Source organism: Hylobates moloch, unplaced genomic scaffold (genome assembly GCF_009828535.3).
Source record: "Hylobates moloch isolate HMO894 unplaced genomic scaffold, HMol_V3 SCAFFOLD_5, whole genome shotgun sequence".
NCBI lineage: Eukaryota > Metazoa > Chordata > Mammalia > Primates > Hylobatidae > Hylobates > Hylobates moloch.
The window spans coordinates 33,161,985-33,184,981 of NW_026652280.1; the positions used below are offsets into that span (position 1 = coordinate 33,161,985).

At 50.6% G+C, this 22,997-nt stretch overlaps 1 protein-coding gene across 7 annotated transcripts in view; it reads right to left on the reverse strand.

Moving 5' to 3' along the window:
* The window catches only part of ARK2C (arkadia (RNF111) C-terminal like ring finger ubiquitin ligase 2C), a 126,729-nt gene that overhangs the window by 50,366 nt on the left and 53,366 nt on the right, over positions 1 to 22,997 (reverse strand). For 2 of the 7 annotated variants that reach the window (XM_058438399.1, XM_058438396.1), the window contains exons 1-2: positions 4,163 to 4,211; positions 461 to 544 (exon numbers count right to left, since the gene is read on the reverse strand). The exons of 1 other annotated variant lie outside the window; for it this stretch is intronic. The gene's annotated coding sequence lies outside the window, so the exon portion shown is untranslated. Of the gene's footprint in view, positions 1 to 460; positions 545 to 926; positions 959 to 3,872; positions 4,009 to 4,162; positions 4,212 to 5,496; positions 5,608 to 22,997 lie in introns of those variants that run through there. 4 more of the 7 variants (XM_058438398.1, XM_058438394.1, XM_058438395.1 and 1 more) reach the window with 3 other exon arrangements.

The window sequence follows — 22,997 nt, forward strand, 5'->3', positions numbered from 1 at the left end:
CAAGAGGCTTTTAGCCCAGGGATCCTGGCATCATCGGCCCCACTCCAGGGAGCTGGGCTCCATGGTGCCCCTGCCCTTCCTTCTCTCACTGGGCATCCACAGGTCCAGGAGAAAGGGACCAAGGAGGTGTAAAGATCACACATACATGGCTCAGCCCCAGGCTGTGATTCCTGCATGTCCAGCTACTTGACTGAATCTGGCTTGCTGGGGTCCCCCTTTTGTTCACATTGGGTGAGCAGCCCCAAATATCTGACCCATATCTGAGATTCCTTCAGTAGGGCCTCACCCCTTTGGAACATGAAGACTTTTTCAAGGTCCCCAACTAAGATCCAAGTGCCCCTCCCTGGGATGGGCTCTCGTCACAGCTGGGGACAGGAAACTAGTACACATATAGAATATCAACTCCGTGAGGTAAAACCTCAGCTGTCCAGCTCACTGCTGGCACATAGTAGGAACTTACCAAATGTATGTTGAAATGAATCAATCGATAGCAAAGGGGACTTGGCGAGAATATGCAAATGGCTCCATGCAAATCCTTGCTCAACTGCAAGAGTGAAAATTAATCAGCTGACTCAGAGCATACGTCCTATTAAGGATAGTCACATAGTGTCATCTCATCCGCAAAGGCTAAGTACAGAGGCCCCTAGGAAATCTCTTTCCTTTCTCCAGCCAATGCCACCATAATCATCTTTCAGCAAACTCACCCAACCCAAAGCTACTTGCCAGTGACCCTATTAAACCAGCAAATGCCAAGAGCTAAGCTCTCTCCTGCAAAGGCCTCAAACTGCCTTCCCTAAGGGGCTGCCCTCTCCTTTCTATCCTGGCTCTCTCCCTTCATTCAGCTCTCAAAATTATCAGGTGCTAAGGGAATGCCAACAAAAAGAGCTGTCATTAAGGGGTGCCTGAATCCTTCAGGCGTGTCTTACCTTGCCTTATCTGTGACACCTGTCACTTTTCACTTTGGGAGCCTCATCTCAGCAACTTCCCCAGAGTGGAGACAGAGCCTTGGGCATCTGCCACCCATGCACAGCCAGCACCTGACACATACTGGTGCCCAGGAGATGTTTGATGAATAAATAATTGGGGGTGAGGCAGGGACTCCCGTAAACATTACAAAGGCATGTGTAGAGTTTAAGGATGGCTTGCTGACCATTTTCATGAGCCTGGACAATTGAAGAAAGGATGCTTAAAGTGAGTTTACCGTGCGGCAGCCAAACCAATGAGAACAGGAGGAATGAGTGGCACTCCTGGTCATGGGGTGTTTGCTTCCTTTGTGACAGATTTCCACTTGCTTGTTTGTCAGGGAGGCTCCCCCTCAGCCAGGCCCATGGACAATTATTGGTGATAGATTTGAATGTTTCTGGGCATGGCTCCAGGTCATAACCAAGATCTAGGTCCTGCCAGCATCTTCCTGGGGCAAAATTGACAGCAATTGTCAGAAGGCTTCTTCAGCTCGTTAAGGGTGAGCCTTCAGCTGAGGCTGTCAGTGCAACCCTGGATGGTGAGTTTGCCCCTCAGTCTCACAGCCTAATGGGTTCAGTCCTTCACTATTGCACACACAGCTGGCCGGCTGCCTCCTCCTCCACCTTAACTGTGGGAAGCCAGGTGTATGTACACAGAATCTGGAATGATGATAGTTGCAGGCACAGCACCAGTAAGACATTGAGCACCTGGAACACATTCTCTGTCTCTCGCTTTCTGTCTCTCTTATTAGGGATAGCTGGAGAGCAGAAAAGCCAAGATGAGAGGAAGCAGCAGAGCTGAGGTGCAAGAAGCCAAGCTTGGCTAAGCATTTGGGGCCTTAAGAAATGGGATCTGACCAGAGCAGGGCCCTGAGGTCATGTAACTTTAGAAGTGGAAGATGTATTGATCTCTTGATCACCAAGACCTCCCACCCACTACTCCTCACCACATAAGTAAAACAGCAGGGCCCACAGTTGGCAGTAAGATTATAATTTGGTGCAACCTCTAAGGAGAGTGATTTGGCAAGACCATGAAAATCACAAATGCTCAAATCCTGTCTACTGCAATTCCACTTGGCATCTTAAAGATAAAATGCATATAACTCCATGCAGATACACAAACCAAATGTGCTCTATGGCTGGTAAGTACAAAAGACTGGAAACAATGAAATGTCTATCAATAGGAGAACATGCATTATTGGGGAATATTTTGCAGTTACGAGAAAGAATGACAGTAATCTCCAGGATGCCTTGAAGCCAAGAAAGCAAGACGCCTGAAGGGCCCATCTATCCTGAATCCTCCCTTTTACAAAAGGGGAGCCTAAGACCCAGAGTGAGGATTGAGTGGCAGAAAGCCATGACCCTGCTACTCAGAGGCAAGTTCAATACCAGGACTCAGACTGCCTGATCCCCAGACCAGAGGTCCCTCCTCTGCACCACAACTTCCACTCTGGTTAGATGTGGCCAGGAGCCCATAGCCTCTTAGCCTCCCCCAATCCTAATACTCAGCAGCTCAGGGTCAGACGTCTCTTCTACTGTCAAATCCAGATTCTCAGTGTCATTTCTTCACTTCATTTCCTCCTGCCCTGTCTTCAGCTAAACCAACAAAGAGTGCATCACCATCACCGTTTACCTGCAGATGGGCCAAACCTCAAAAGATCCCTTGAGCTCATTCCTTCTTTCTTTCTCGGAAGATCACATCAATCTCACCGGACTTGTTTGTTCTAGATCACAATGGCTGCTCCCAGTGTCTGTCCTGGCAAAGGTATCTCATATTGCTGTTCCCCTTTTTTCTCCTTTGAAGTAGAAAATAAACTTGCAAACTATCCTTTCTTTTGAGGCGTCAACATTCTTTTCCTGATCTTGAAGGCTTGCAGTTGTAATAATGGCTGACATTTCTATTGCACCCCCTGTATGCCAGGCACTGTTAGGTGCTCCACATATATTAACTCATTTAATCCTCAGAACTCCATGGTGTAGCTATCGTTATTATCTCCACTTAACCACTGAGTGACCAAGGCTCAGAGAGGTCAAGTAACTTTCCCAAGGACAAACTAAGTAGAAGATGGTCCTGTGGGCATCTAGGCAATGAACAGGGAACTGAGACTTGGAACAAAAGCTGCAACTTGCAGAAAGGCCTGTGTGATGACTCAGAAAACAGATAACAGTACCACTGGGATGAAGGATCATCACAGACTATCTAAGCTCAAAGTCTTTTGACACCAGCTCATTCACAACCATCTGTTCCAAGATAAGACCACAGACAAACTGATCTGACAGCAATTCCCTAATGGCTGGTATGTTCTAAGGATGTGACCTCGGACTGTTCCAGCAACCCTTCAAATTCTGACCAAGATAATGCTCTAATTAACTCCAGCCCCCAAACTCTGTTAAGTGTCCCTCCTACAATGCCCCCTTTAGGATGCCCCACAGTTCCCATGATGTGCTCTCTTCCTCCCTGCAGCAGGCTGATAACCTTAACTGTTTGACTACGGGTAAGTTCCTCATGGCCCTCTGCTCGTGGGTTTTAATGGGTTAGACCTGGAATTTGAAGGCTCTGTGTGCTGTTTAACCTCTATGGACATTCTGCTGCCTCCAGATTGTCATCGCAGGTGCATGTGCCAGGCTGACACCAGTCACATCAGCCTAAGGCCAACTCTGGCTCTGGGTAGAAGGGAGGTGGGACCAAGAGATGACAGGACAAGGCTGACTCCTTGGCAGATGCCCATCTTTTCAGTAGCCCCTTCACAGTTTCTTAAAGCAGACCTAAGACACCTTCTGCGGACCTTCCCCTGAATCAGTAGCCTCCATCACAGCCTCTTTATCAGCCCCCACAATTCCTTGCTTCCTCCAGGGCAGACTCCTCAACCGAGGGGTCATTCCTGACTCCAATCCACTGCCCCGACCTACCTGAGCTACTTCCAGGCCTCCAGACATCCTGGAGCTTCCCCACCTCCAAATATCTCCCTAGGCTTTTTCCCCAGTCCCTGCCATCCCACTCGTGATGTCCAAACTGACTCAGACTTCAAAGCTCAGCTGCTATGCCACCTCCCCCAGGAAGGCTTCCCTGACCACCTCTCTGGATCTTTGCCACTGTGAATTCCTGAAGACGCCACCAATCTCTGTGCTTCTCAGTATGCCAGGTTCTCCAAGCAGCTTTGTGACATTTGTGATGATGTAATGCCTATGGTGTCACCCACCTTTTCATATGGGTGGATCTCATCACTCCAACTAGAATGTAAGTTCTCTAAACATAGTATTCTCCAGATATGTCTCAAGGCATTGAGCCCAGCACCAGCTCCCAGCATGTGCTGTCCTGCTCTTAATTTTTAAAATCCAACTATGAATAGAAACTGTGACTCATTTTTCCCACGCAAGCCACGGCTGGAGTCTCAGGTCTGGAAATGCCCTCTGCATTAGAAGGGATTAGCCTCCAACTTCAAAAACAAAACAAAAAGAAAACAAAATAAAAAAACTAAACAAGACCTCTGCCTAGGAGAAAATCTAGAAGGAAGAACATCAACAGGCTAACACTCTCCTGTCGGGTGATAGGATTAGAAACAATATTTGGGGAGAGAAATAAAGCCACATAATAATAATGATGATGATGACAATATGTCACAAAGAAAGAGAAAACACGCGAGCAAGCAAGAAAGGGCCAATCCCCATGCTATCCATGGGCAGCAATGCTCAGTGGGGTGTCAGGAGACTGGTTAGGAGGAGAAGAAGAATCTTACCCCAAAAGACTGGGTAGGTTTGAAGCTGGACTCTCAAGCTGGAGCTGGTCTCCCACTCGGTGGGGTGAAAACTGCACAGGCCCCAGAAAGGGGAGCAGAAGCCCTGGCCACTGATCCCAGTGCCTCAAATAGATCTCAAACTCAGGGGAATTCAAGGCAAATCAAAGGTAACCCAACTTTGTGTGGTAGGATGCAATTTATAGTACTCATTTCCCTCCAAGAGGTGGTAGAGGCCGAGGCAAAAGTCGAGTTCAAGAAGGTTTTAGATAATTCTTAAATAAAAGCACCATAAATAGTCATTTTTAAAGGGAAACTAAGCTGTTTAGGGACATGATGAGGGTGATCTCAGGAAAGACAGCCACCCTTTGCCTACCCTATCCTTATGCATCCCATCAGGGTAAGGATTCTGGGCTAGAGGGGCCAGAGCCTGGAGCTGCCTGACATCTGCCCTCACCATCTGCTCCCAGGCACCTGCCAGGCTCAGTGCCAAGGAGGCAGGTCCCTGTGGGACAGGATGAGGAGCAGAAGCAGCCCCATAGCCCAACACCTGGCTGCATTACCGGTGGCGGGCCCCGTGCCCAACCTGTACACCCTGAGGCCACATCTCATCCCTCTGTGGTCAAACTTGTCAGCCAGGGCACACTGAGGGCACCCGGGCCAGGTGGAGTCAGCCTGGGGCCCCAGCCTGCCACTTCCTGGCAGGGAGACCCTGGGGAAGCCAGGCCCTCTCTGAGCCTTGGTTTCCTCATCTGCATGAGCCAGATGAGAGGCACTCTAGAAACTCTCCCAGTTCCCACCTGTGTTCCACTCCAAGGACGTCCTGCTCTTGGGTTTTCTGGAAGCCTGGGATTAAGAAGACCAGAAGGGCTTCCAGTCCTTCAGAGGCTGGATTCCAGCTGGCCAGCCCTGGCCAGCGCCACAGGGCAATGGCAGTAAGAGGCTGGGGCCATCCCAAGTGTGGGCTGCCTGGTTGTCACTCTGCTGCAGCTTTCACGCCTGCCCAGGGCATCCAGTCCCCTGACAGTGGCCACTCTCTGGGGAGGTTGAGAGGGGGGTTCAATGCAGCAAGAGCTATTGGGAGTGGGAGTTTGTGACGACTCTGGATGCAGGCATATTGGGGGTGCACGTGGGGTGAGTGTCTGCGTGTGTGTTGGGGTAAGTGTGTGTCTATGAGGGGAATGTGGGAGTGGATATGAGGGTACACAAGGTCAGTGTGTGAGTGTGTATGTGGGAGGAGTGTGTACGTGGGTGTGTAAGGGTGTACACACACGCATGGGTATGTATGCGAGTGTCTGAGGGGAGTGGGTGGCGTGTGTGGACGAGTGTGTAGGGTGTACACATGTGTGCACATGCCTAGGCAGAATCCCACCCCGGGAGGAGGAAGGGAGTGTGGGTCCTGCAGGAAGGTTGATACAGGGGATGGCTTCCCTGCCAGTGATTCTAGAAAATAGTGCCCCTCCCAGCAGTAACCCCAAAGCCTTCCCACCATCCCCAGACCTTAAGAAATTCTTTGCCTGGATGGCTCACATAGACATCATATTCAACCCATCCTGGATGGCCCAAATACACATCAGACTCAAACCATCCAAATCAAATCCATTTACCCCGCCCTGCTCCTCCCCAACCCTACCCCTCAAGCTATATAGAGGCCTCATGGCCCCAGGGGCCCAGGTCAGCATCCCAGGAACCTTCTTAGCATTTTTCCTCTTGCGCTCTCTCCTTCACCCTCTCTCTCCAACCCTTCACCCACTTTTGCTGTTTCCACATCGCCAACATCCACTCCCACCCACCACTCCATCCTATTGCCTCAGCTGTGTCTGCGGCCCTCCTGTCCCTGCCTGGGCCACTGCTGTGGCACCTCACTGTCCCCACCTTCTGTCTGGCCTATGCTGCCTGCACACTTCAGCCAGGCCCCTTCCGAGTGCCAGCCCTGTGGACCTGCAGAGCTTCCCTGGCTCCCAGCAGCGGCAGGGACAACCTGTCTGGCCACGGGCACCTCCCAGAGACTCTACTATTTCTGGGGAGCCGTCAGAGCTGATGAATTGCTGACCTCTGAGCTACACATTTTACTATGGGATAGTCTCCAAATCACTTGACCTCCCTGTGTCCCAGAGAGCAACCCTGCCAGTATGCCACACTGTACACAATAGATGTGCTGAAAATAATAAACTGCCATTTTATGAATCAGGTCCTATATAAAAGGGGTTCTATGATGAGCCTTACCAAAAAAAAAAAAATTGGTGGGGTTTTGCCACATCATAGTTGCCAAGCTAAGCTCTGTGGTCCAGTGGAAAGAACAGAGACTTTGGAGCCAAACGGAGCTGAGTATGACTTCTGCGTGTATCATACATACCAGCTGTGTGACCTTGAGCACCTCACGTAACTTCTCTGAACTTCCTATGCCTCTGTTTCTCCAACTCTAAAATGGAACTAATAATCCCTACTTCATTGAGTTGTTTGTTTGTTTGTTTTGGCGGGGGGGGGGGGTGTTTGTGTGTATGTGTGTGTTTTGAGATGGAGCCTCGCTCTGTGCCCAGGCTGGAGTGCAGCTGCACGATCTCGGCTCACTACAACCTCAACCTCCCAGGTTCAAGCAATTCTCCTGCCTCAGCCTCCCGAGTAGTTGGAATTATAGGCTCCCGCTAATTAACCATGCCCGGCTAATTTTGGTATTTTTAGTAGAGACAGGTTTCACCACGTTGGTCAAGCTGGTCTCCAACTCCTGACCTCATGTAATCCAACTGCCTCAGCCACCCAGAGTGCTGGGATTACAGGTGTGAGCCACCACGTCTCGTCAGTACTTCATTGAGTTTTAACGAGAGTGAAATGATAAAATGAAGATAGAGTGCATCACATGTCCCACACGAAAAAAGTGCTTAATACCTGCTCATGTCTTTCTGATATCCTTCTTCCTGTCCTTGACCTACATCCATCAAAATTACTTGGGAATAATTCATTAGCTTAAGAGAGGAAGTGAGCCAACCAGCATACTCATCCCACCCACATCTTCCAACAATGCTATGCTGTAACATAGCACCAGGAAAGAACTCGCATGTGTGACCCTAGAACCACTGAGCGGTTTTCGAGAAATCAGGAATCATAGCTGAGGGGTTTTAGACCATAAATCATATTTAAATTTCGCACAAAGAAAAAAGATGAAATCCTGAAACTTTCCATGGGAATGTAAAAACACCTTGGCAAATCTGTAATGGATTTTGAAGTGGTTTGTGATCACTTAAAAAGAGAAAGAGGAGAAAGAGGGAATTGTTAATCACTAAGGGCAGTAGAATCCCCTAAAAATTGAGCTTCTATGATGGGATCACCCAAGTTGGTAGATGAAGAACACCAGAGTGCAATGGATCTGATTTTTTTTTTTTGACACAGATTATCACTCTGTTGACAGGCTGGAGTGCAATGGTGTGATCTCAGCTCACTGCAACCTCCATCTTCCAGGTTCAAGCAATTCTCCTGCCTCAGCCTCCCAAGCAGCTGGGATTACAGGTGACCACCACCATGCCTGGCTAATTCTTATATTTTTATTTGAGATGGAGTTTCATCATGTTGGCAAGACTGGTCTCGAACTCCTGACCTCAAGTGATCCACCCGCCTTGGCCTCCCAAAGTTCTGGGATTACAGTTGTGAGCCACTGCACCCAGCCGGATCTGATTTTCATAAGGCATCTGACACATTGCATATGGAAGCATTCAATAAGTAGTCATTGAAATGAAAGAGTCAAGAAATTGAAGACTGTTATGAAATGAATGTGGATAGCAATAAGAAATGTAGTCTAGATAATGGACACTACACTTAGGTGAGTTGGCCCAGTGAGTATGGGTTGATGTCAACCTAGAGAGAGAGAGGGGGGCAGGGAGGGCTCTCTCTGGGGGCAGGGAGAGCTTTCTCTAGGAGCACAGCACAGGCTTCTGTGCTTAGCCTTGGCCTGTTCTGCATTTCCATCAGTTACTTAACAGATGATCTAAAAGTCATGCTCATCAGGTTAGAATAGATTCGAGTCTGGGAGAGATGGACATTTTGCCAGGTGCCAGACGCTGGCACACTCTGGAATTCACAAGATTCCAATGGCCTGGAAGCACAGACGAACCAACAAGATGAAATATCGCAGTCCTAGATGGAGAGGCCAAGGTTTCATGCAAAACCTCTGCCTGGGGCTGCCTAAGGGCTGGAGGGGCAGCCTGCCTGAGAGCAGCTGAAAGGAAAGTGAGTCTCGTGTTCTGAGAGCAACAAGCTCAACAGGAGCCACAGATGTGGCTTAGAAAGGCTAAAGTCATCATAACATCATTAATTAAACCCATGGTGTTGAGACCAGAGGAAGCACTGTCTAGTGTCCTGAGACACCAGGAAGGTTCAGAATACTAGGGGTACTGAGACCTGATTCTATACAACTCAAGAGGGGTGACTTCAGGATTGCCAGAGTTCACAAATAAAAGGAGAATGGGGCCAGGCACAGTGGCTCATGCCTGCAATCCCAGTACTTTGGGAGGCCAAGGCCAGAGGATCATTTGAGCCCAGGAGTTTGAGATCAGTCTGGGCAACATGGCAAAACCTTGTCTCTACAAAAAATAAAAAATTATCCGGGCATGGTGGTGCATGCCTGTGGTCCCAGCAACTTGGGAGGTTGCTGATGGGAGGATCACTTAAGCTTGGGAGGTCAAGCCTGCGGTGAGTCACGCACTCCAGCGTGGGTGACAGACAGAGATTCTCTCAAAAAGAAAAAAAACACACACATAGAATGCCCAGTTAAAGTGGAATTTTACACAAGAAACCATTTTTTAGTATAAGCATGTTCCATGCAATATTGAGATATACTTACATCAAAAATATGTTCATTTTATCTGAAATTAAAATGTAACTGGGCATCCTGTATTTTATCTAGCAACTCCATTGGAGCTGGATTTAGAGAATCAGATTTAGAGGGAAGGAGGTTTTAACTACATACAAGTTTTTAACAGATTCTAGCACATAGTATATAATACCTGCTCAGTAAGTAGCTGATCTAATCAATGAATTAATAGATGTGCAAAGAAGAGTTAACCAACAGGGAATAGATACTTTCATAGGTATATACGCATGTCAGAACTCACCAAACATACACTTTAAATACATGCAGTTTATTGAGCATCAGCTATACCTCAATCAATTTTTTTAAAGGAGGGTGGATTGCCTCACAAAACTGTGGAGTGACTGCCTCATAAACTGTGAGAGATGGCTCCCAGGGAAAGTTCAGTCCAGCCCCTTGTGAGAGGAGTCAAGAGAGGTTTTCTGAATTCACATCAGATTTGTAGGGTTTGATTTTTTTTCTGTGTAAATAAACCTTCCTGAAAGCACCACTGTGTAAAGCAGATGCAAGCTGATGGTCCCTCCCAGTGTGAAGCCTCTGGCCCTTCAACCAGAGCTACATGTGGTCACCAGAGGTGGCTTCCTGCCCTATTTGGAAACCATAGAAGGAGATCCTCTCCAACGCCTCCTCAACTTTAAAGTCCCATGACACCAGGAAGCTCCATGGAGAAGCCTGAACCTCACAGGGCTGACTTGAGGATTTATGTTCACTTAACGAGCAGCCCTGAAGCATGCTGAAATTTGTTCAAGAGGGCTCAGTGGGAAGATCACAGGAGGGAGTGAGACCCGGCTTCATTTGTGTGTTCCTTGGCTCTGCCCTCTGACCCAGGTGCAGTCTTGGCACCACCAGGCCCTGAGTAGCAGGGTGATCATGGGCAAATCACTTCACGTCTCCAGAAGAGGACGAAGAATTGCTAAGGTCCTTTTGTGCTCTCATGCTCTTGCATCCGTTGAAGAGCTTAAATACAAGGTACCTCCATTTTTAATTGAATGACACTGAGAGATTTGAAAAATTGCACAAGAAAAAAATGTCCCTGACTGACATTTGACGTTGGTGATGGGAGAAATGGGGGATGGGGTGAAGCGCACCAGATCCCCTCTGCCATCAGCTGGAATTTGGTGTGGCCATGCCTGGGATGGTGTGGCCAGTGTAACAGCTCCAGGGAAATGGGCCTGCAGTCCCCAAGTCCTCATTCGTGGACAGGCCTGGGAGGAGCAGCTATGAGTGAGGACCAAGTAGGGCCCTGGGGACCCAGGGCACAGTCTTCCTGTGCCCTCACCTCCTTCTAGGTTCCAAGCTTGTGTCCCACGTCCCTATGTCTCTCAGCCAGGCACAGTGTGCCCCTTGCTCCCTTATGGGGAGGGGGTCTGGCCTCCCCAGCATTTCCAGTTTTGCTCAGCTCTGCGGGAGGCCTTCTCTGCCTCCAGCATCTTCATCTTCCCTGTATCCCATCTCCTATCCCTTCCACCTGCCCAGTCAAAGCCCAGTACACCTGGAGGGGGTGAGTGGTAAATGCCTGCACGAGACTGGATCCTGAGGCCTTACCAGGATATTTCATTCTAACAGAAGACCAAGCGGGAAGATTCAAATGGTGGAATGGCAGGATTTTGCCATTAGGAGTCCAATGATGGGGCTACTGAAAGCCGACACAATTTAGGCTATTCAGACCTAAGGAGACAACAGAGCCTTCCCGACAGGCTATCTGAGTCTGAGCCCACTACGCTGAGAGGCACACTGACACCCGGGAACATCCTGAACAGATGGAGACCTGTGAGAACGGGGGAGTTCTGACTGCCTAGAAACTGCCCTAAATAGGTGCGGGTGTTCCCTGTTTCTCTTCTCCTTCTCTGTTCCCCAAAGCACTTAACAGAGGATAGAGGCAGGTCACACAGTCTTACGAACTGCCTGTTACAGACTGACGGTCCCCACTGTATCTGAGTTGAAGAGGTGATGGGGCCATAATGGCACTCTCCCAACGGCCAGGAGGGAGACATCAGAGCGCTTAAAGCCACATCTATGCACTGGGAACCTGCCAGGTGTCCAATCCCTGTTCTGGGGGACACAAAAATGAACAATCAGGTTCCTGTCATCACTGCAGGACACTGGCCAAGCCCAAGTAAAGAGAGTCCCTCGGGCCTACCCACATGGCCAGGGTGAAAGGCTCAGAGGAGGGCATAGGAGCAGAGCCCATGAGAGGGGTGACCAGCATGAGGGTCGGGAATATCCAGCCCAGCCTTAGAAACAAGGCCTAGAGCTGGAGCTGGAGCTGGAGGAGCAGGACACCCCAGCCAGGAGAAATGAAGCCAAGCGATGGGTAAGAGGTACTGTGGGGGTCCCGGTGCTCCAGGGACCAGAGTGCCCAGCACCCCAGGGGCCCAGAGGCTGAAGATCAGAACACCTGGGGTGTGGCCCCAGCTTGCACCTCGCTAACCCTGAGCCACTTGCCCTGATCACCTTGCAGGGTTTCATGTGAAGATGCACACTGAAGTGCTTTGGAAAAGCCACCTGCCATGTGGTTTTTGAGGGGCCACCCTCAGGGAATTAGAGAGAAAATCAGAGAAACAGCCAGACCTGAAGGAGAAGAATAAGAGCAGGGCCTGGTGAGGGGAGGAGGATGGCACAGACTCTGGGTCTGCTCTGAAGAAAGGGCAGGGCCTCCGGCCGGACACCATCCCCCTCTGCCTCTCAGTTCCTCACCTGTGAAATGAGATGCCTCCCATTGCTACAGTCCATAGCTCCTAGACGCTGGTGGCCCCAGCAGTAAGAGGGCAGGCCTGGCCAGGCAGCACTGGACACTCATTGCCAGCCCACCCTCCCATCATTGCCTCACCGTTTTCCCATCAAAGCCCACTCATCCTGCCCCGGCCCCCTGACTCTGTTCTCCACCACGTCAGTAACCACAGCAACATGAGCAAATCCCATAAAACAGGCTCCTTACAGGAGTTCACGTGCCGAGGCCCCGTACAAATGCACACATTCCCTGGAGGCTCCGTGGCCTGGCCCAGCCTGAAAGGGGGCGTGGGGGACACATGATGGAGGGAAGGGGCCAGCACCCCCACATCCTTTGATGCCCGCGCGATCCCCGTGCAAGCACAGCCCACGTCCAAGCTTTGTCCTTTTGCCCAAGCTGCCGGAGCACTACCCTGGACGTCCAGAGTCCCAGTCCCACCCCCACCGCCTGTGTGACCTTAAGGAGACCTTCTCCTCGAAGGCTTCACTGTCCTCACCCAAAAGATAAGCACAGCTACCTCTGCTTGGCCAACCTCGTGGGCAGCAGCAAGTTCTCAGGAGAACCTATAGGTGAAGGCATCTTGTCAGTCATAGAAAAACGACAGTTTCTCCTGACCTCCTGGGACCATGTTGAACTGCAGACTCCCAGGTGTCGCGGTAACTCACAGAATCAGGATCTCTGGCGGCCACACCCAGGAGCCTGCCCTTTAGCAAGAGCTCCCTGGGGATTCTGTGGCACAGTGAGGTTTCAGAACCACTGCCCTACATGTGCATCCTAGACGATGACTAGATGTTGGTGACATGTCTCATTTGAGATAATGACCAGACGAGAGAGGGCAGAAGCCAGCAGGTCAAAGGACAGTAACCACATCCCACCAGGAGCACTGAGCCATGAGGGAGGAGTCCGAGTATTTGGGATATCTGGTCCCTCCTGTCACAGGTGCCAGGAGCTTTAAGGGCACTGGTCTCACAGAGCCTGTGGGGCTAGACCCTGTGCTCTCAGTTCGGCAGCATGGACCCCTGCAATTCAGACCCACCAACCCACGGTGTCAGCCCAACTCCAGTCCTTCTCTTCCCACTCTCCCTGACCTCCCACCCATGAGTTCCTCCAGCACTGAAGTCCCGGCCACACTCTCTGATGTCTCACTGGACACTGTCCAGAATTGCTGGCCAATTGTCTCACCTGTGTCAGCTTCCTGTCCCCACCAGCAGGCACCTTGGGGGTAACGGGCTGGGTTTCTTCTGCCAGACCCTCCATAGCCCTGACGAAGGCTCAGGGCACTTAATACACACTTCACTTGCCATCCAACACCTGCTCGCCTGGTGTCGCTCCCCCTCCCTACTTGCTTCCTTCTTCCTGCCCTGCGGCCTCACTGTGACCACACACACCACATGCACACACACCCTCCTCCCCCAGCATGACACACACCTCACACCCCAGCATGAGCACACACACCACACCTCAGCATGAGCACACACACCCTCACACCCCAGCATGAGCACACACACACACACCCTCCCACCCCAGAATGACCACACAAACACACCACATGCACACACACCTCACCTTCAGATGACACACCACATACACACCACATCATATACACCTCCTACCCCATGACCACACACACCAGTAACACACTCACACCCCATCATATCACACACACACATCCACATCACACACCCTCACACCTAATAATCACCACACACCACATCATTTCACACCTTACCCACATCACACCACACCATGACAAATCACACACATACCCTCCCACCCCAGAATGATCACACACACACCCCACATGCACACACACCCTCACACCTCAGCATGACCACACACACACACCCCACATGCACACACACCCTCCTACCCCAGAATGATCACACACACACCCCACATGCACACACACCCTCAACCTCATCATGACCACACACACACACCCCACATGCACACACACCCTCCTACCCCAGCATGATCACACCACACCACATGCACACACACCCTCACACCTCCACATGATCACACACACACATACCACAGGCACACACACCCTCACACCTCAGCATGACTACACACACATACAGGCACCCTCCCTGTTCTTAGTGACTGATATAATCTCTGCTCTGTCACTCACTGAGAAACCACACACACTGGTCTTGTATTTCCTGATCTGGAAGGAATCTCACTTCCCCTGCCACCCCCCGTCCTCACTCCTGACCCTAGGAAAGGCTGAAGAAGGGATGAGAGAGAGGCATGACATCTACCTAAGGCCGACTCTCCTCCTCCAAGCTGGAGCGCAGAAAGAGGGGACGCCTCCGGCAGGGCCCTCCCAGCCAACACCAAGCCTGGGTTCCAGGCCGGGCCCAAGGGAAGCCAACCTCACGGACTCCTGACAGAAGGCAGCTTCCTGCTTCTAAGAATCTGGGCAACCCCCGCACAGCCAGCACTGCGGTGGAAGGGAGCCGTAGGCCACCCTTCCAGAGCGATTGGGCTTGCAAAGGAAAGGGGAACCCCCCCAGGCTGCCCAGACACCGCTGGATGTGACTGAACTGAGCCAGTTGGACAATCAGCAGAAAATCCACCCAACCCACATCATGCCAAGAACTTGGGAAGAGTTTCCAGAGACAGGGCTCCACCACGCCCTTCCTTGAATGCCCTGAGCTGTCCCGACATAGATGTGGTGCACATGGCCAGCACCAGGAAGGCTGCTGGTGTCCCTTCTCTGCAGTCCCCTATCAATTTGCCTAAGCTTTGGTTCATGGTCCTGACAGCCAGGCCAAGAAATGAACAAAATCTCTGACTCCCTTGGATTCAATAGGGCTGAGCTCAGTGGACAGTAGATACTTACCAAAGACTACTGAAATCAAGTTACACTGAACTGAGTTCAAGAAAACAAATTGAAATAATTTCACATTTACCAACTATTATCTGAAAAGCTACTGTGTGCCAGGCACCTGCTGGGTCTTGGGACTCAGGGATGAATAAGGCCCATACTGTCATGGAGTTCACCATCCTGAGAGGTGACAGGAGACCTGCTCTGCATCTGGGCAGGTAGAATGTCTCTGCAAGAGCCTGAACCCACTAACGCTTCCCTTCTCTCTCTCACTGATGGGCCGTGAGCTTCCAGGAACTGAGCCAGAAGACCAGATGAGCACTATAAGACAACAACTACAAAAATGGCCTCAATTCCCTCCTCTTCGTTTCTGCTCCCTTGCAATGTGACTCTGCAGCTCCCTCAGTCAAGAGGTAGAGTCTATTTCCCCATCTTTGAATGTGGGCTGGCTTTGTGACTTGCTTTGGCCAATAGAAGAAGGTGGAAGTGACTGTTCTAGCTCCAAGCCTAAGCCCCAAAGGGTCTTGCATATTTCTCTTGGCCTTTCTGTCTTTGAGATTCCTGCCGTTGCTATGTGAGCAAGCTGAGCTAACCTGCTGGACCATGAGAGACCACAAGGAACAACGCCAAGTCCGTCTGGTCATTCCAGCCAAGGCCATGTGACAGAGCCCAGCCAAGAGCAGCAAGTCACATGTGCCTGAGTGAACCCCAATGAGCCTAAATGAGATCGGAAGAACTACCGGGCTTTCCCATAGAATGTTGAGCAATAATAAGTGATTGTGGTTCACTACTCAACTCCTTCCTCCCATCACCACCTGGTCCCAGAAAGCTCTGGAAGTAAGAGAATTCTTAGGCTGAGACCCTTGCATTGGGCATGACTATTTGTTCACTTCTCCCAAACCCAAGCTTAGGCATTTTCCCAGGTGAACACCAGCTGAGATCCTGGGATCCTTGGAACTCTAGACAGTGAATGAGATCTTATCCTCTGCAGCAGGAATTATGGTAAAATCCTGGACTTTGGGGCCATACAGACTCAGGTTTGAGTCCCAGCTACTGCAGATGAGTTACTTAACGTCACTCAGCCCCAGCAAACTCATCCTTAAAGCAGAGATGACAATAAAGCTGATTCTTCTAAGAGCTGCCATGAGGATTACGTGTGATGATATATGCACAGAAGTAGTTCTCAACAACCAGGGCAGGGATGCTACTAGCATCTAGTGGGGAGGGGCCAGGAATGCTGCCAAACACCCCACAAAGCATGGGACAGCCCCTACAACAAAGAGTCATCCTGCCCAAAACATCAGTAGTGACAAAGTAAAGAAATCCAGTCTCTAGGCCAGTCCCTGGCACTATGGTAAGCAGCCATGGAGATGGTCACCCAGTGCCCTGGAGACGTGGGCTCAAGGACCCCTGCACCCTTCCTGGGAAATCCAGGGGAACGTATTAATAGCAAACGTGGTACTGGAAATAACTGGTTCAACTTCCGTCTTTTAATCCCTCCACCCCATAGCTCCATAAAAGGGGAGTCCAGCTAGTGAGCATTGACTTCAGGCATAAGCTTGAGTTCCAGCGAGGAGAGGGGGTGCTTGTATGACACTTCTGAGTTTCTGGCAGATTCTTGGTCCGAAAGAAGCTGTCTCCACAAGCTACATGAGGCTTTGCATGGACATTATAGCACATTTAGAGCAAAGCCCCACATATGTGAAAGTTCATATGAGTCAAATGTTCCAGGTTTGCGGAGTTATTCTGCATCCTCTACCAGGGCATCTATTTTCAAAGAACTAGCCTGTAATAGAATACCTGCAACCTTCCTTTGTTTATTCAGGAAGCCTTTGGTTCCTGCAGAAACACACTCGGGACCATTATTAGGATCCACAGTCGTCCTTGAACAGTGGTGCAGACATGAAGGAAAGCTGTGGGTTTCCTGCTTGTTTGGAGGAGTCTATCAGAGCCAATTTAGAAGTAACCTTGCCAGGGTCATTAGTTTGTTATGAATGTATTTCGAACCAGGTGAAACTGTATTCCATTTGCCCAATCTGGGCCTCAGCAGAAACCTCCCCTCTGTGGCTATGTGAGCAGAGATGAACTGAACGCTAAATGAGAGTGGGCACTCAGCCTGGCTGGGGGGAAGGTGGAGGATGGAGACTCATGACCCACAGAACTGCACATCTCCAGAGATGCCTTAGGCATCAGGCAGCAGACAGTTCAGGAGGAGGGGGAGAGCCCTGTCATCTCCGAGAGTGAACCCCGTCACAATTACATTTCAGGGACACATGGCAAGCTAGAAGGAGGGAGCTCTGTCTTGGGCAGAGGATGTGACCAGTGAGCTGGGACACAACTAGAGATTCCCAGGCCAGGGCTCTCGCTTTTGCCCCAGAAGGATTCCTCTGCCATGGTGAAATCAAGGCAGGCACCTTGTCCCTTCAGGCCCTTGTTTTTGCCCTGTGTAAAGTCTGTCCCTCGGCAGGGGACCCCATCTGTCCCATCATCCCTAGTCACTTGCATCCAAGTGAAAAGGCTCTGGAGGGAGGAAATTAGAGTCTGGTGTGTGGCAGGATTTCTGGTACCCGAAGGCAACAGGAAGCTAACAGGGAAGGTTGGGGTTACCTAAGGTGAGCTGCACCTGCTTCCCATGATGCCAGAAGCCAGCCCCACTGCATCCTTCCTCCGGAATCCCGCAGGATCCCCACCAGGCAGTGGCCACTATTCTAAGCCTCACATCAACTAATATTCAGAAGGATTAAGTAACCACAGAGCCATGAAGTGGCAGAGGCAAGCTTTGAACCCAGGTCTGTCAGACTCCAGAGCCCAGCAGAGCAAGACCCCAGCGCTCATGACCTGCCAGGCTCTCCAAAAGGTGAGTCCACCATCTTTCTACTTACTGGTCTCTCTCCCCACTGGCCTGCAGAGTAGCCAATGTCCCTGAGTATTGGGAAATGACTTCCCTGGGTGGAAGGTTTCAGGCATGTGGAAGATACATCAAGGTTTGAGAAGAACTGGGGGTGGGGTGACCTTAGACCTTAGTGGTCTAAGACCTCACACTTTGCTGAATAAACAGCATAAGGGCCAGCTCCAGTCCTACGTAGACTGGGTGGGGTGGGGGCGGGGGGCATCCAGGCAGGGTATGAAGCTCTGGCAGAAAGAAGGAAGCCTCCCAGCCCCATTTCTAAAGCCCTGGGCAAGAAGGGGAAACAGCGCAACCTTCTGGCGTCTGCCCTCAGGCCTGCCACCTACAGAGAGCTCGTGGTCAGTGGGAAGGTGTCTGCCTGTCAGGCAGGGCCTGGCCAGATGCACCCCACAACTCAAGACTGCTCTCCACCAGCCCAGAACAAGAGCTGGGAACAGTCACCCCACAAAGCTTTCCGCAAACTTAACTGGATGTTGTCAGGATGGAACCAGTGGTCATATCCTCTTGGCGAAGTTAGAATTCATATCACAATGCCCTTTCTTGGTGTCGCTTTTAAAAACATACCCACGATGTCAGTAAATCTGATCAGAAGAAGTCTGGATTTGTGAAGCTCAGACAGCAGGATGTGACTCCTCACACTGCGAAGGACTCATCCTGCCACTAAGTAGCTGTGTGCCTGTGAGCAAGTCCCCAGGCCCCTCTGGGTCTCTGCAAAATGAGGTGAGAAGGCTGCCTTAGGGTCTCCGATTTCCCTCCCAGGGTGCTGTTTCTTGGGTTTCTGGAGCTGAAACCCAGAGGGAAGCAGGATTAGGAGTCACTCCCCAAAGACCAGGAGGTCATCTCACTGGGGGTTCCAACTCCACCCAGGCGTGTTGTCCTCCGGGGTGCAGGAGCGGTGCCACTGCGTGCGTGTTCCTCACACAGGCCCCGTCCGGGCTGAGTACCTGGCGGGGCACACTGAAGAACTGAATCAAGGGCCCTGGCACCCAGAGGGGAGAGACTGACAAGGCACAGGACCGTGTCACCCTCAGCCCGAGGCTGGCCCAGCGTCCCCCAGCCTTGGCCTCACTCTGTGGGTCTTCCCCATGAACTGACCCATCACCCCGGACAAGGGCTCCCCAGAGCATCTCCTCCTGGGCCGTGTCCACTGACCTGGCAGGACAGGGGCTCTGGCCACAGGGAGGCTTCAGAGACTCCTGGAGTGGCTCTGAGAGCTGGCAAACAATAAAATACGGAGTTCTTGTCCATTCCCGCCAAATGTGGTCAGCAAGCCACCAACAGAGGGCCCTGAGGGCCTTAGCCTGGGGGAGATTACAGGGTGGACACCAGGACAATCTGCACAGCAAGGAACCCTGAGCTGAATCTAATTAAATGTTCCTTCAAGCATTCAGGGAGAGGGGTCGACATGAGCAGGAGGCATCCAGGTGTCTTTGGGCAAGAGGCAGATCTAAGGTGAAGGCCAGGTAAGGTGACCAGGTGAGAGGGGAACAGGATGGGGAAGAGTTGGAGGCAAGGATGACCACAGTATGTGTGCATGTGTGTGGTACGCGTGTGTGGTGTACATGTGTGTTTGTTGTGTATATTGTGTGTGCTGGGCACAGTGGGTGTATGTGTGGTGTGTGTGTATGTTGTGTGTTGTGTATATTGTGTGTGTTGTGTGTGTTGTATGTATTATGTGTGGTGTTGTGTATGGTATGTGTGTTGTGTGCATGTGTATGGTATGTGTGTATGTGGTGTGTTGTGTATGGTGTGTATTGTGTCATCTGCATGTGTGTTGTGTGCATGGCGTACGTATATATGTGTGTGTTGGTGTGTGTAGTATGTGTGTGTGCTGTGTGTATGGGTTGCGTATGGGGGGTGTATTGTGCAGGGTCTGTGGTCTGTACATGTGTTATATGTGTGTTATGGTTGTGTGTTATGTGTGTGGATGTATTGTATAGTGTGTGTGTGTGTGTGTGTGTGTGTGTGTGTGTGTGTATGTGTGTGGCACAGGGCTTGGGAAGGGTGAGTGAGCAGAGGATGCTGACTGGAGATTGACATGTCCCAAGCCATTTACACCAGGTAAGTGGTGTGCAAACATTTGAACATGTCACCAAACCAAGCAGAACAGCTCAGGGTGAGGGAAGGTGGGAAAGCCTGGCTGTGCAAACTACCCTGCCCGACCAGGGCCTGCCCTGCCCTGGTCTTAAGAGCTCCAGGCTTCCCACAGCACATGGGGCTGCACAGAGTGGGTTCAACACGCATGACGGATGAGGACACTGAGGGTGGAATAGCGGCAACCACAACCGTAGTGTCCTTTCCCTTGATCTGAGAGCACACCGTGAGCCCAGCCCCGTACTAGGCCTCACCTCTGATTCCCAGGACAACCTGAAAAAGCTGTAATGTTGTCCCATTTGGCCAACGGAGAGCCCATGGGACAAAGTGGTTCAGGTGCTGAGTCTAGAACCCCAGCCTCCCACCTCAAGACTAAGCGAGATCACTCATGTGAAATGCAGCCCATGAGCAAGTGCTCTGTGACCCATAAACTGTAAGTGATGAATCGGGAAGTGGCGAACCCTGTTTATGGAGGCGATTGGTGCCATTTTGTCCTCAGACCCGTGGGATAGGAACTCTCTCCACAGCCACCCAGCCAGCAAAAGCAGAGTTCAATTAAGACCCAAGGGCAGACTTTTGCATCATTATTAAATGTGCAGAATTTCCATTTCACTTGCTGTTTTCAAGAATTCCAATGACCACCCTTTTATAGATGGTGGAGGTGCAGGTCAATAAATATCCCATTTGGTAGAATAGTTGCTCCCATTTTCTGGGTGCTTCCTCAAGTGATTTATCCATTGTTTCATCTGATCCTCACACCCCATGAGGCATTAAAGTCCCCATTTTACAGACAAGAGAATGAAGCACCAAGAATAAGGGTGCCCAGCTCAGAAGTGGTGCAACTGGAACCTGAGCCCAGCCCAGTGTAGGATTCCGAGCCATCGCCTTCCCACATTTCCTTTGTATCTCCTTAGACTGATATTCCTCACCCCATAAATGCTGCTGAATGGGGGCTGATGGACTAACTGTCCCACAGAGAAAAGAAAAGAGAAAATGGCTTATTTCTATCACTCAGAGAAGGGTTAGTGTTTTGTTTCACACAGAGCTGGAACTCCACAAGCTTTAAATATGAGTTCCACTGAAAATAGATAGAATATATATGCCCATCTTCTGAGAAATGAGTCACACTACCCGAAGACATAGAAGCAGTGACCTGTCTTCAAACACCGTCATTGGCTGTCAGGCCAAGGATGGCTGATGAAGTCGGCAAAATTTCCTTCAAGCCCCCAACTCTGGCTTAATCTCCACAGTGCCCCATTCCTGCACCAACACCCAGCAGGCAGGAAGAGTCACAGGGTCTGGAGATGTTGGGGATGGCTGTGAGGCTTCTTCACCACCTGGAAAGATGGGGTGATTTAGACAGTGATGGGAAGGAGGAGCAGGACATCCTAGGTGAGGGTCCCAGCAGGAATCGGCCCAGCTCCCACCTGACTTGCCAGCCTGGCTCATCCCACAGGGGTTGGGGTGGGGAGGTCAGGAAGAGGGAGAAGAGAATATTTGCAGAGGGCAGGGAAGCTGTTTTGCCAAAAATAAGGTATTGGGGTTCACTCTCAGTTTTGTGAGGCCTTAGCAGCAAATGCCAAGGCCCATCAGTCCAGGGGCAGTGTTCTCAGGGGAACGCTGTTAGCTACCCACCATGCCAGGATTTCTCTTCCTCTGGCTGCCTCGTTGCTTACACTGGCGAGGGAGCGGAATGAAAGCCTTCTCTGCACATACAAAGATCTGTAGACTGTCCGACACCTGTCTACTCTTTAATCATCAGCATTGTCATCGTCGCCTTCATCTCTGACATTTGTACAAATCTGATGGCTTACCAGGTACCATCAAATATATAGTCATTTCATTTGAGACACAAACTCAGGGGAAGTTCCATTTGAAGTCTTCATTTGAAGACCCAGGGGAAGAGTTGGGGAACAGAGCCTCTGGTCACTGGTTAGAAATGACCATTTCATGGTGGATCACGCCTATAGTCCAAGCACTTTGGGAGGCCAAGGTAGCAGGTCAGTTGAGCTCAGGAGTTTAAGACCAGCCTGGGCAACATGGCAAAACCCTATCTCTACAAAAAATACAAAACTTAGCTGGGCATGGTGTCACGTGCCTATAGTCCCAACTACCGGGGAGGGGGAGGCTGAGGTGGGAGGATCACCTGAGACTGGGCAGTCGAGGCTGCAGCGAGCCAAGATTGCACCACTGCACTGCAGCCTGGGTGACAGTGTGAGACCTTGTCTGAAAAAAGAAGGGAAAGAAATGACCATTTCACTTCTTGGAGAGAGCTGCTCTGGCTTGAATAAAATCTAGTAGGGGCCTAAGAAAGCTCCTGGGTGGTCCCAAGTCCCTGAAGTCTGGAAGTCTAGGTTTGGAGAAGTGATGAGGGATGGGCTGGGGAAAGCGTAATAATCCACCCCCATGGTTGCCCCTGAAAACAGCAAACTCTAGACCGGGGTGGGAGACTCTCTCTGCTCTCATCAGCTGTGGGCCTTGAGCCAGGGATCCCTCTCACTCCTACATATACTTCCATGCCTACGAAATGGAGGGATTGAACCAGATGACCTGACACTCTTTGTTTCCTATAACAGTGTGAGTCTGTCCAGTGGGACTTTACCCAGTGTGTTTAGAACTTACAGTGATGTTTTATTTATCAGCATTGTTGGGAAAGATGCACATAAGTGAATTTTCCCTATAACAGAAATTTACCCATTGAATCTCTATCCTTCAGTTTGGAAACCTTTCCTAAATGCTAGTGCACTTAACTTTCCTGGTTCTTTCAGCGGTGACTAAATACAATGGATGTTTCTCTGTTTCCTTGTGGTCCTCACTGCCTGATGGTGACTTATGAGACGAGATGGGTACATGCCCACTCCTCTCAGCTATCAG